Here is a 14125-nt window from a genome sequence, read left to right as displayed (position 1 = left end):
CTCTCCTACTTGGGTCACATGGCCAACACACGCTCGTGTGACTAGTCCGTGTGCCCAAAAAAATGGCCACACACGCCCATGTGTCAGGTCATGTGCTAGGCTGTGCCAAACCTGTAGAATATACTGACTTATGCCACACGGCCAAGTCACACGCCCATGTTTTAGACCATGTGGAGCATACTGATTTGATTTTAATCTCAACAACAGGGGACACACGGTCGTGTACATGACCGTATATCACACACGACTGAGACACACGCTCGTGTCTCTACCCGTGTGGACAAAAATAGGCTATTTACCAAGTCAATTTGCAACCCAAACTTGCACAAACCTTCACCAAACCAAATTGCACAATTCATAGCATATATAGGCATTCAAACCAACTAAATCAAGCCTAATTCATGCAAACTCAATATTATTATCCACAATGCACACAAGTCACAAAATAGACCAATCCATTTATACCAATTTCACATACACATTTCAACTAATTAGACATTCCCAAACATGCATCATTATGCTCAAATTCATAAGCCTACATCTTTTCAAATATTAACTATTTGTCATCCATAATTTCTACTATCAATAAGCGTCACAAAACCAATCTCAATCACATAACATAGGCCATATACACATATATATAAACATAACCAAATCAACCAAGTTAAGCTAACTTTCATGGCTATATATATACAAATCAAAACATAAACATTTACAAGCTAATTCAAATGGAAAAACTCAATACCCAACTACATATTAAAATAAACATAATCCTATACATGCCATATGACCAAAACTTAGTTTCAAAAGTACCAATGTGATAGTTGGATAGTGTGATGAAATCTCCGACGATCCCTATATCCAAGCTAGCTTTGATATCATTATGAAACATGGAAAAATAAACAATGTAAGCTATAAAGCTTAGTAAGCTCATATGAAAATAATAAGCAAGTCTCATCATTCATTTATCAACTCAATTTAAATGACATAATATGCAACAATACATTAATCTCAAGATAATATGAACTTAACCACATACTTGATCATAAACTCACAATTTCCTTTGATTCATTGCTCGTATAGATTTCTGAACATACCTGTACCTATATGTATCTATTTCTCACCATTTCACATCTTCAATTTACCCGTTGAACCATTCGGAATAAAAGTAAGATACTCGGGAGTCTCGCACCCTAAGTGCCAATATAATGGCCCAAAGCCAACTTAATGTATCTCGCACCCGAAGTCCAAAATCATGGCCCGAAGCCAAATCAATGTATTCCCTAATGACATGACATTTGTATCCTAATCTATTCCTAAGGTTCAACCGGGATTTCCAATGCCGAATCTTCGTCGAATGTATCCGCAAATTCGTAATTCAAAATTTATGCAATATCAAGGCATTTAAAACACAAATATAATAATGCTTATTACATACAAACTTACCTCGGACACAAAAACGACTAAATAGATCAAATAGTCGAGTAATTTATCTTCCCCAGATCTAGATCCGGATTTCACTTTTCTTGATCTATATGTAATCAAAATCAGCTTATTTAATTATTTCTCTATTCAATTTAGTCCAAAATTCACATTAAGGAACTTTTACACATTTGCCCCTAATGTTTCACATTTTTACAATTTAATTCCTAATTTGCATTTTCACTAAAAATCACTTAACAAAACTTGTATAACTATCATTAAACATAAAAACACATCAATATTCATCAATGGAAATACCCTAAACCTTAAATACTTTTGTAAAATAGTTCTTGGGCTAGATAGACTTAGCTACAACAATCTCAAAAACATAGAAATCATTAAAAACCGAGTCAAAAATCACTTACAATTGAACTAGCAAGTGACCAAAAGCTTCTAGCCCTAAAATGGTGTTCTTTGCTCTTTAATTTTGGCAATTGAAGAAGATGGATAGGAAAAATTGAATTTTGGTTTACTTATTTTAGCATTTATTTACTAATTACTAATATAACCTTAAAAATAACTAAGAGTTACACGAAATGTCATGCCACTATCATCCACTATGTTATAAATGGGCTAATATCTACATAAGGACCTTTATTTTAAAGTTCTATAGATATCAGACACCTTTAACTAATAAAACATAACTTTTCCACTTTACGGGATTTAGTCCTTTTTATCAAATTGACCATTCAAACAATAAAATTTCTCAATGATATTTTTACATAATCATATTTTCATGTTGTGGACATTAAAATAATAATAAAATAAATATTCAACTTCGGATTTTTTGTCCCGAAATCACTGTTCTAATTTGACTAAAAACGAGTTGTTACATCGCTTATTAACCATTGTTTGTTTCTTTTTCTGGTTGATGATTCTATTACACTTAGTGAGGTTGTGTGTAACAGCCTAATTTTCAGTGGTGTCGGAACAGTGATTCGAGATCACTAAATCCGACAAATGAGTAATAAATATTATTAATTTAGTGAGTATAAGTTAAATGTGAAGTTAGGAAAAATTTTGAAATAGTGAATAGTGTACTAAAAATAAATACTAAAATAATTAGAATCGAAAACGAGGAATCGAGACCTTGGGAATTTTAAATCAAGCCATAAATATTTTTATAAATATTTATGGAGTGTTAATAAGTTAGTATTAAAGTTTCTTTCTGATAGTTAATTGAACAAAAAAGGACTAAATTGTATCAAATACAAAATTGTGGGAAATGATTAAATAGCTTAAATGATAAAAGAAAGAGGGTTTAAAAGGCAAATAGACTCAAAGTCTATTTGGGCTGGACAGCAAGGGCATGAAATCAGCAAGAAAATAAGGAGAATTAAGGGAAAAATTAGAAAATTGCAAATTTTACTTAATAAAGCTAGGACTAAAGTGGAATTATCTAGATTTCTCTTTATTTTTCTGCATTCTCATCAGCAAAAATGCCATGTAAGAGTTCCCTTAAGCTGGTTTTTTCATATTTTTACTTCAAGTAAGTTAAATTCTTGATTATTTCTTGAAATTTTTGTGTTTTTGTGACTTTTACAACTAGGTCCACTTGTTGAATTCATTAGTTTTTGATTCTATGAAAGAAATTGAAAGTTTCTATGAATATGTGCTGGAATTATATGATGATTTGGCATGGAATTAGAGCTTTAAATTGTTTATATGCTGATTTTATTGAAAGAATTGAATAGAAAGTGAAAGTTTGGGACCTAATTGTAAAAGAGTTTGAAGTTAAAGTTTTATGTGGAAATTCTGAATTTCAATAGTTATGAAATAACTTATAATGTCTAGTAAAAGTATTAATTGAGAAAATTATCTTAATTGAGGGGTTAACTAAGCAAGGACTGAATTGTATAAATTGTGAAATCTGGGGAAAAATGGAAATCAACATTTTGCACTAAAACTGTTTTAGACAGCAGCAGTAGTCTAACTTTGAAAAATCACCAAAAATTGTAGAAATGGAATTAGAGGATGAATAAAATATGAAATTAAAGCTTATCGAGTCTATTTTCTTATAGAAGAAATTATGTAAGCAATGGAATTGTAAATCATGAGATATGATAAATTTTTTGAGACAAGGTCAGAATGATTTTTGGTTCCCCTATTCTGACTTTGTAAAATCATAAAAAATTGGATAAAAATAATTAGGGGCTTAAATTTATATTTTCAAAATTCTAAATGAGTCTATTTTCAAGAGAAATAAACAGGAACATCATTCGAATCCTGTACGAGGAGATAATTAATTTTTAGTGAAGAAGGGTCGGAACTGTCAGACAGCAAAACAGGGGAGAATCCAATGAATAAAATGTATTAATTGGCCCAACCAAAAATTATGAAATTTTTATGGTAAGAATATATATGAGTCTAGCTTTAGGGAAAATTAGTGGATCTTAATTTGGAGTTCCGTAGCTTCAGATATAAATAATTTAGTGACTATGACACGGGTGGATAGCTTGAATATTCACATAAGTAATTAGTGAAAATTATGGATAAGGTTACTTACAAGTGTGTTATTTATACCAAGGATGTGGATGGAGAGGAGGAGGAGGAAAAATATATGAATGAAACGTGTATAAATTGATCACATGCCCGATTATAATCGATAAGTGTTGGATTAGAAATGATATAATGTTTTATTTGGAATATTTATTATGAAATTATGATTATCGTTATAATACAAAAATTGAACTTGTGAGTTTATATGGCTAAATTTTAGTGATTATTTGTTAATTTTATGAATTTCATGATGTGTTATTTCATATGTATTGATGATAAAATCGTGAATAATGTAAAAGCATGAAAATTGAATAAATGATCAAATTGAGCATTTCAGTTCAGTGACAAGATGAATTGAAGGAAAAGACCATGGTTGGACCATGGCAACAAGTGATAAGTGATAGCTTCGGCTACACTTATCTGATCAAGGACAAGTGAAAGTGATAAGTGATAGCTTCGGCTACACTTATCTGATCAATGACAAATGACAAGTGAAAAGTGGTAGCTTCGGCTACCTGATCAGTGAAAAGTTGTAGCTTCTGCTACATGATCAGTGAAAAGTGGTAGCTCCGGCTACCTGATCAGTGAAAAATGGTAGCTCCGGCTACCTGATCAGTGAATAATGGTAGCTTTGTCTATAAGTGACAAGTGACAAGTGATTTCCGTATAAGACCATATTAGGGATATGGCATCAGTGTGATATATGCTACCGTATAAGACCATATCTGGGATATGGCATCAGTGAGATATGTGATTCGTGTAAGACCATAGCTGGGCTATGGCATCGATATGTGATATGTGATTACGTGTAAGACCATAGCTAGGCTATGGCATCGATATATGAATATGTGTAAGACCATATTTGGGCTATGGCATCAAGAAAACGAAGTACTCAATTCTGTAAGATGTTCACTAATTTGAAGAAGTTTGGTAAGTATTATATAGAATTATGTGACATAAGAAAATACGAGTTGATGAGACATGAGTATAAAACTTGGTTGATGAATGAGTTCATTTGTGATTATATATTTCTACGCCTTGAGTGTATTATCCGTATGAATTGGTATTCCAAATGAGTTAATAAGAAAACTTCTAGTATGAAATAATCTGAGTTCGAAATGAAATATCATGAAAACGTACTTGAAATACATTGGTATGTCATGTATATGCTATTTGAATTCATAAATGTGGAAAGTAAATGTATGTGGAAATATGAGATAATGATATCTGTACATGGAATTTATTGATGAATATGTACATCTAAATTTATATGATAGATTTTAGTGAACATTAAAATTGGGCTTAATGAGTGATTTGGCAATTTAAATTGTGATTGGTAGGAAGAGTTAATGAATTGCATATTTATGAATTGTTACACGTATTTGTCTGAAATACGAGGAAGTGGTGGTAATTGATACATGGAAATATGAAACTATGATATATATAAAAACATGGAATATGTTTGATAAATGTGTTCATTCATAATTATAGAATTATGTACCTCATGTGTGCTATTTGCATAAAGATGATATTTCAAATACTTTGGTGAATAAAGCTTAAATATGAAATAGTATGAAATCGAAACAAATTGTTATAAAAATGTATTTAAAATATCTGTAAGTGTTTCGTGCTTCCCGGTAATGCCTCGTACTCTATTCCGGCGACGGATACGGGTAGGGGGTGTTACATTGTGAATACGAAGGGCAATTGGAATTGGGAGTATTTGTAGTGCTTTTTAGATGAGGATATTCTATCATACATCGGAGGCATGATGATGTTATTTCAAGCTAGGTAGCTAATGGTAAATTTATCATCAATGAGGCTTATAGCAAGCTTACAAATAACTTGTTAAACCTGAAGGAAGCAAAATGGAAGATTATTTGGTCTTTAGATGCCCCACAACGTGTTCCCCATTTTATTTGGGTGGTTTTTAAGGGACGTCTCTTTATGAATACTGAAAGGTGTCTGAAAGGATTGTCGGAGGACCCTTTGTGTAAGCTTTGTGGGAACGGCAAAGAATATTGTTTCCATGTAATACGAGATTTTCCTAAGGTAAAAGAAGCGTGGAATCAATTAATCCCCTCGAGAATCTTAGATCGGTTTTTCATTTACCCATTGGAGGATTAGCTATCTACTAACTTGGTAAATAAGCTAGATGTTACTTTCCAGATGTAGATTGGCTATCTTTGTTTGGGATTGTTTGTTGGAAAATTTGGAAATAGCGGAATGTGTGTGTGTTCCAAGACAACCATCACAATATAATCACTTTGATCCATTCTTCATGGTTGTGGGCGAGATCCATTAAGTAAAGACAGATAAATCTGAGGGGAAGTAATGGGACTCGAATAAGGAATGAAAGATGGGCTCCTCTACTTGTCGGTTTCTTTAAAATAAATATTGATGGTGCTCGTAATCTGAATTCGAGTTCTGCATGGTCGGCAACAGTGGCACGAGATGAGCATGATAATTGGATATGGGGAATATGAAGAAGTATTGGGAGATGCAGTGTACTACAAGTTGAGCTTTGGGCCATTTATGATGGCCTCCAATTAGCTTGGGAAGCTAAATGGGCTAATGTTATTATTGAGACAGAGAGTGCTCAAGCTATCAAGGGTGTTCATGAAGAATTCATAGGACATTTTAATAGAGATCTGATCGTGCAAATCTTAGAACTATGCAAGCACGAATGGAGAGTGCTCTTTAAACAAGTACCAAGAGAGGTGAATTCGACTGTTGATATTTTAGCTGGATTGATGAAAGGTTTTCATATAAGCTCGAGAATATATCATGCTGCCCTCTCCACAGGCTGATGATCAATTGCGGACAGACAAATGAGTTATGCTATCCATCACATATACTACTGTTAGCTTGTAATTGAAGTTTCTTTTATCTTGTCACCCAAAAAAAAATTTAGTAAAACCCATTTTCGTGTAGTTATAATTAACTCACTCACAGACAAAAATATGAATGATGAGTTGGGAAGTGAAGCTTACAATACTCTCTTTCAGGAAGCCAACCACTAAAGAACTATGCCACAGTACATGGCTTAGTACTCCTTATTATATTTATGTTGGTAATTAGTAGGGGTGAGCATTCGATCAAATCAAATCGAATCAAATGAAAAAAATTCAAGATAATCGAGTTGATGAATCTTATTTTATCATCCTAATTCGATTTGAAATTCTTTCGAATCTTTCGAATCAAATTGAGTGAGATAGAATTCGAATCGAATCAAGTCGAATATATTTATTCGTGTTAAATTTTTTAAAAAATGACTTTGAGTCATTGTAGCTACTACCACCCACCGTAATAAAATTTGTCCACCGTAATCAAATTTGTTATTAACTTTCATTCCATCGTAATTTATTTATTAATATTTTATATTCGAGTTAGCTTATTTGCTTACTTAGTTGCTTCAATTATCTTCTAATTCTTGTTACCATATATTTTGAAATTAAAAAATATATTAAATGTAAAAACTGTGATTTTTTTAATAAAAGTTATTTTAAAGATAAAATGTGAAATTGATACCAAGAGAAAATTTTAACACGAATATTTTATGGCATCATCAATAATTCAATTTTAACAGAAATTGATAAAGATCTAGCATGATTAAATAATTCAATAATATAAATAGTACAAAATGTGAAATTTAATTCAATAATATACATAGTAGACATAAATTTGAAAAAAATTTTGGGGTTTAGGAGGAAGTAAAAGTTTTGGGGAAAACAAAAAGAAAAATATTTTGGGGGATTTGGAGGAAGTAAAATATTTGGGGGCAAAGTAAAAGAAATTTTTTTTGAAGGGCTTGGGGTAAGTAAATTTTTTGAGGGGGAAGTAGAAGTTTTGAAAAGAAAATAAATGGAAAAAAAATTTTGGGGGTTTGAGTGGAAGTAAAACTTTTGGAAAAAAGTAGAAGGGTTTGAAAGGGGGTTGAGGGGAAGGGAGGTAAAAAGGTTTGATATTTAGTTTATTTGAATTATTCAAGTTATTCGAATTTAAAAATTTAATTCAATTCTAATTTGAAATTTGAAAAAAAATTGAATTGATTTGTTTAACTCAGTTAATTTGATTTGAATAATTCAAAATTTTTTCAATTTTTTCTAGTCAGATTAAATTTTGCTCACCCTTACCTACTTATAAAAAAACTTATTTAATTACTCTATTATACTAACTTTTTAGTATACAATTATTACAATTATAAAATTTTATTCTTGTTAATATACAATTTAATGTCACCCCAAAAAATTGTCTAGGTTCGCCTTTATTACCGCGAATGTTCATATTTTATTTAAAAAAATATTGTTCAAAAAATGTTCTTTCTAGAAGAAGAAAATCAATAGCATGTTGTGTATAAGCTACGGTTAGGTGAATATTGTCGGAGATTGAGAATGTAAATTATTAAAGGTGTGTTTAGTTTCAAAATATATAGATTTTTAAAAATAAAAATATTAAAGAAAATATGTGTGATTGAAAAATTAATAATTTATTATTTATTAATTGAAATAATCTTATTTTTTTATTATGTAAATTGTGGGTACCAATTTTTGCCCGGGCCTATTTACCATTAAAACCTAAATTTTTAAACCAAAAACAAACTTCAAAGACCAAAAATAGACCCAAAATCAAATCAAAAACAAAATAAAATTAACCCAATTTTGAAGCCCAAATTACCCAAGCCCTAAATTAATCCTAGACCGAAATATTTAACCCTAAATAAAAAAAAGAAAAGAAAAACCCTAACACCCTTTTCTGTTGCAGCCGCCGCAAGCCTTCCCACGCATGTCCTCCACGTTCGCGCGCCCACGTCGGCTTCCCCTACGTCGCCTCTCGCCCATGTCAGCTCCAATGGCTCCATGTTCGCCATAATTTCATTTTTGTACCTGTAAAAATAAAGGCTATAAAAGCCAAAGATTGTAACAAGGCAAAAAAAAGATGGATTCAATACAAACACAAGATTTAACACCAAATACCAAGATTTTAAATACCCAAAAGTAATAAAAGCAGAGATCGAACTCAGACGGTCACACAAATCGGGAAGACAGCAAACATACAAGCCAATTTTGTAGAATCGAAAGTTACCAAGGTTGTTGTTTTGATTCTTTTCTTTTTTCTTCTTTTTTTCGTTTCTTTTTTGGATTTGACCACTCTTTACTATGTATATCTGTTAAAAAGAATAAAAATACAAAAAAAAACTTACTTTTTTAACTTCGGCCACTGCACGTGGTGGCCAACGACGGCGGTAAAACAACGGATGGGGATGAAGCTCTGGTCCAGTTGCTGAAGAATTGGATGGGGCAAGAGAATTTAGAGAGCTTTTCAAATGGTTTTTGAGGAAAATGAAAGGAAAATGTTGTTGAAGGGTTTTTTTTTTTACTTTTATTCCTTATTTATTATGCTAATTAATTCAATATTCCCGTATTTATGTTTCATTATAATTATTTTAATAATTAAAATGGTTTCCATTATTATGGTGTTTTATATTATTATTGTCTTAATTATTTATTTATCATCATTAAATACCACTGCTATATCTTTTTATATGAGTACCTTTTTCATATATAATTATTATTATCTTTATTATTTGTTGCTATTATCCTTACTTTTTTTTAATATTATTTTTACTTTCTAATGCTATTTATCATTAACTTATTATATTATTTTTATCATCTTTTTTTACGACCATTGTATATTATTATTTTGGGTTACTTTTTTTTAAAATTATCTTTATATGATATTCATTTTTTTATCTATTTTATTAAAAGTTAATTATTTTAAATATAATTTATTATACTTATTATTTATTATTTATCATTATTGTTAACTTAGCATCGTTATTATTTTAATTTTACTATTATTATTATATTTAGTAATACTATTGATATATTGCTATTATTGTCATGTTTATTATATTATCATATTTATGACTATTGTTGTTTCCATTTTTTATTATTTATTAAAAACTATATTTTTTTATTATTAATATAGGGTTAGCATGATTCTCATATTGTCATTTTTCTATCATCCATCATTATTTATCAATTTTTTTCCTCTCCAAATTTTAATCGTTTTAGTTCTTTTATTCCATAATGTATTCTCAATTTGTTTTTAACATAAAAACAATTTTCTATACTTAATCGTTTTAAAAAAAAGTGCCTTACCGTATTTGGTTCATTTTTTTTATTCGATTTAAGTATTTTATTCAACATTTTGTTCCCAAATAGTTTTTAATAAAGGCAATTTTCTATACTTAATCGTTTTAAAAAATGTGCCCTACCGTACTGAGTTTCGTTTTTTATTCGATTTAAGTATTCGAATATCCTTCTTAATCGATTTCTTCTTTAAATTTTCTCCTAAATAATGGCAATTTTTGATATTTGGAAGCTAAAAAAATTGTACCCTACCGTATTGGGTTTCGGTTTTTGTTCGATTCAAATATTCGAATATCCTTCTTATTGAATTTCTCCAAGTTTTGAAAAGTGGAGGCATTGTTCTGTATTTAAAAATTCGAAAAATCATGCCCTACCGTTTTGGATTGTGGTTTTACGTTTGATTTAAATATCTGAATACCCCTTTTTTTTAAAAAAAAGTGCACGAATTTTTTAATAAAAGACAAGCTCATAATCGGGGGTCAAAAACGTTGTGTCCTACCGTACTGGACGTGACGTTTTACCTTGGAGCGATATGGTCTTTAACTCACGTTTAATTTACTCAAATGTTTCAAAAAGGATGATCGTGCTTTAAAATCTTTTCAAATCTTTAGTTTTCGACATTAAGACATAAACTAATCAATAAAGTACCGATTTTGGGCGTATTGGAGGGGCTAGTCCTTCCTCATACGTAACTGACTCCCAAGCCTATTTTTCACAAAAATTTGTAGACCAAAATGTTTTATAATGTGGCCCAATCACACCACAAAAAGGATTGGTGGCGACTCCAAATTTTTGTTTTTTGAAAGTCGATCCCTGTTTCTAAAAAAATGGTTTCGACAGCTTGGCGACTCCGCTGGGGAACAATAAGAGAGTCGAGCTGTAAATTGATATTTTCTGTTTTCTTGTCGAAATTTGAAATTTGGTTTTCTAAAAATCTACTATCTTCACATTGCATCTTCTGTGTCCTTGTTGAATTTACTTTTTGATATGTTTTCGCATCATATTGCATGACCGTTGTGGGTGCGTCTCTTAAGTGGGAGTGAGAAACTATGCCTTCGTGAGGTTTTCACCTCCGCATGGGCTAAGGGATCGCTTCTGGGATACATCTGTACCTATGTCTTCGTGAGGTTTTCACCTCCGCATGGTCATAGGGAAATGTATTTCCCTGAACTGAACTTGGTCCGTATGAGCCTATAACGAGTGATGATCGAGGAATCTGCGGGTTCAGGTACCTTTACTCTAGAACCAACCCACATATAGCACGTCTTAGGAGCTTGCCTTAAGTAGAACTACACCGAGACCTAGTGGTTACCGAAGTAGGTGCTTGATTGCTTTGATTTTTATTTTTGATTCTGATTTACTTTTATTTTTTCTTTAACAATGATTGCATATCATTTTCACCATAAAAGAAGGTGTCGATTTATGGTTCAGTTACTAAATAGAAAGTTTTGCCATGGAAAGCGAATTCTCTAATAAAGTGGAGTATAATGCGTTTACCCAGAATGGTCAGAGAACACACAATTAGAGAAGGGTGACAGTTTGGTGGAAGGGTATACATCGGAGTTATGGGACTTTACCCGTATTAGTGTGGCACAGAATGATCTTAGGGAGCTGAAAGAGATGTGGAGTCATTGGGATGGTGAGATGAAGCAGTTATTCTATTATAATTATGGTGATATGTCTTATCTTCTTGATATTAAGGTAGATAAGTATTTGTTCCAGGCCGTGGCTCAATTCTGGAATTCTGCTTACAGCTGTTTTACTTTCGGAAATATGGATTTAACGCCTACTATAGAAGAATATACGACTTTGCTTAGATGTCTGAAGTTTCAAACCGACAAGATTTATTCTAGAATCGGCAATGTCCCAACCTTCGTCAAGAGATTGATGAATATTACTGGGATAAGTGAGCAGTGGGTTGTGGCTCGAGTCCAGCAGAAGGGTGATGGGAAGTGTATCCCTTGGGTAAGTTTGAGAGAGCTGATTCTGACGCATCCTGATATGAAGAGAAGAGTCGACGTCTTTGCTTTGAGTGTTTATGGGTTGGTGGTTTTCCCTAAGGCTTTAAGGCATATAGACGAAGCAGTTACCAATTTATTTGACCAACTTGGTAAAGGGATCACACCTGTTCCTGCAATATTAGCTGAGACTTTCAGATCTTTGAAAGCATGCCGAAGAGCAGGCGAAGGCAGATTTATTGGATGTGCACAGCTTTTATTAGTTTGGTTCAATAGCCACTTCTGGAAGATGGAGAAGGTCTCTTATCAACCCTTCCTCCGAAATTTCTCTCGTTTGAAGGAAATAGCAGCTACGCCGAGGAGGGACGATATATCATAGGAGAGATGGATGGCAATACTTCAAAATCTCCAAGAGGATGATATTGAGTGGAGAGCTCCTTGGATGGTTCCCGGTGAGATTCTTTTCCGGTGTGGAGATTATGATTAGGTTCCTTTGTTAGGGATTTGGGGAGGCATTGGTTATGCCTTTTTCCTCGTATCGAGGCAATACAGGTCGAGGCAATTCATACCTGCAACACAGGGGCTGGCTCAGAGCGAGTTTTGTTATAAAGGGGATAATTACAAGAAAAAGGTTAGAGAGATTTGTAATGCTTGGAACCGAACCTACCGGATGGAAGGAGTTGCTGTAAACCCGATGGTGACCCCTGGGTATAATGAATGGCGAAGAAGAAGGGTTAATGATAACATTCTGAGGCCAAATCTAGAAGATGCTCGACCGATAGATGAATATCTACGAGTGGTCCCCTCTGAGTTGGAAATTATAAAGCAAGACTTTGAAAAGAAAAGTTCAGAGTTAGAAAAGAAAATAGAACAGTTGGAAGTGGAAAAGGTGTACTTGAAGCTGGATGTGGATGTTCAAAAGTCGGAGGCCAAGAATTTGAGAAAAGGAAAGAGAAAAGTTGAAGAGGACCTTGCTAGCTTGAAGGAATATTACAAGAGATATCGTGCATCAGTGAAGAACGCTGGTTTAGGTAAAACGTCTGAACAGTGGAGGCAAGAAATCCAAGAAGAAAAAGCTAAAACTGATCAGTGGAAGAAGAAGTTCCATGATACTAAGGCACGAGAGGTTGGGTTAGAGAAAAGCTTGGATGATAGTCAAAATGAAAAGGAAATGTTAAGGGCCCGGGTAGCTGAGTTAGAGAAGGCACTACACCAGCATCGGAGTCGAAACTCGGTGATTGAATTAAAGGCCAGCTTAAGTAGGATCGAGGATTTGAAAGGAAAAGTAGAAGAACTAGAGTCTACACTTCAGAATTGTGAGCTCCGAATTGAACGACTGAAAGCAAATAAGTGTCAGTTAAGCAAGCAACTTCATCGATCTCAAGATCAGGTCCGGGATAGAGATTACCTCATGGGCGAAGCTATAATCTAAATACGAGAAGTGGCTGATTACTTACAGACTCTGGCAGTTCAGGCAGATGTGCTGAGTGCCAAATATGAGTTAGTGTCAGAACGAGGGTAGGAGTTAGCCTCCCTTCTTAGGAAAGTGAAGACTTTGAGCATTAGGGCTAAGCCATATATGTAATCCGTTTTATGTAAGGGATTTTGTTTTTTGAAGTAAAGTTTTCTAAATGTAATTGAATCAGAATCGAATCAGAATCGACGTCTTCTTTTTGCATTCATCTCATGCATTTGCATTTACATCATATCATATGCATTAGCTTTCATAAAAAGATCTCTAATTGATTAAAATTTATTTTAGTTAATCTGAAAAACCGTGAAAGTTCACCGATTAAGCACCACTATAATACGCGAAGGAAAACGAGAGCCATGGACCAAAGATTAGAGAAATTGGAACAGATGCAGAAGGAAATGCAAGAGCAACTGCATTCAGATGCAAGAGCAGTTAGCCAAAATACAACAAGATATGAGAGATCAGATGTTAGAATCCCAGAAAAACATGATAAACCAATTTGCACAAATGTTGGCTGGAGCTTCGAATAAAGGAAAGAGTCCTATGATTGGTACTGG

At 32.8% G+C, this 14125-nt stretch overlaps 1 long non-coding RNA gene across 1 annotated transcript; it reads right to left on the bottom strand.

The window, feature by feature from the left end:
- Positions 1 to 8454: 8454 nt before the first annotated feature.
- On the bottom strand, positions 8455 to 9516 carry LOC107918826 (uncharacterized). Its single transcript, XR_001690256.2, has 2 exons — positions 9185 to 9516; positions 8455 to 8882 (listed from the first exon to the last, which is right to left on the bottom strand). It is a non-coding gene; the product is annotated as an uncharacterized lncRNA (long non-coding RNA).
- Between the last annotated feature and the right edge of the window lie 4609 nt (positions 9517 to 14125).

This window comes from Gossypium hirsutum, chromosome A12 (assembly GCF_007990345.1).
Source record: "Gossypium hirsutum isolate 1008001.06 chromosome A12, Gossypium_hirsutum_v2.1, whole genome shotgun sequence".
NCBI lineage: Eukaryota > Viridiplantae > Streptophyta > Magnoliopsida > Malvales > Malvaceae > Gossypium > Gossypium hirsutum.
Note: the sequence above shows the minus strand (reverse complement) of the source record. Positions and strands in the feature narration are given on the sequence as shown.